This window comes from Perna viridis, chromosome 3, assembly GCF_037379345.1.
Source record: "Perna viridis isolate PV_CMFRI_1.1 ecotype Kerala chromosome 3, ASM3737934v1, whole genome shotgun sequence".
NCBI classification, from domain to species: domain Eukaryota; kingdom Metazoa; phylum Mollusca; class Bivalvia; order Mytilida; family Mytilidae; genus Perna; species Perna viridis.
Genome location: NC_142447.1, coordinates 44,259,712 through 44,260,689, shown reverse-complemented (window position 1 = coordinate 44,260,689; position 978 = coordinate 44,259,712).

The window sequence follows — 978 nt, the reverse complement described above, 5'->3', positions numbered from 1 at the left end:
GCCATTTATCATACATATATTACAATCAATTAAAAATATATTTTTCACACATTTATATTGCCCTCTTTCTTCGCACTTTTGCTTAAAGACTAATAGAAAGAAAAAATAGAAAAAAATAAAGGAAAGAGCTTTATCTATTTTGATTATATAACTCTTCTTATAATGATCTTTTAGCACAGACAATGATGCCTACTAATGGGATTAGAAATTCTTGAAATATTATATGATCAAGCTCCAACTGTAATAACTGATTTTATATGTGAACAAAATCATTTGTATAATTTCGGATACAGCAACTCAGTCATTACATTGCCTGGAGTAGCGGCTCTGATACCATACTTGTTCATTTTATTTTTTTCTGCCTCTATGCTTTTTAGTTCATTCACATGTTTTTTTTTTATAATTGCTATTCATGTTTGTGTGCTGTATGCGTCTTGTATTTTTGTCCTGTCAATGTATTCTACATGTATACATGCACTGTATAGCTATTTATATATCTTAAATCGGTTATAAAAGCTCTTAAGATCTTATTTTGAATTGTTGTAATGAACTTGTCGACTTAAAATAAAGCTTATTTAACTGCCAATTGAGCATATCCACACTTCGTAAATAAATAGATATAGCGCCATGCTAACAGTCTCAATTCTTTGTTTTGTTTTCATTGTTGTCAAATAGAAGATTAGAACCATGATATAAATGTTTTATTGTTTGGATTATATTGAGTGCTTTCCTTTGTATTCACTGTCTCACTTCTTTGTAAAATTTGTATGGATTTAGAAGCGCTACCGAATTTGACAACCAATTTTTAGCTAAACTACTATAATATTTGCTTATATCATTGAGATACGTGATTTGTTTCTAAAAAATTAACTTTCGAGTATATCATAATTAGATATACTGTCAAAATTGAAATAAAATGAAAAGTTTGACCCAAAATAAAGGTAAAAATAAAAAGGTTCAATTTTTTTCAATGGATCA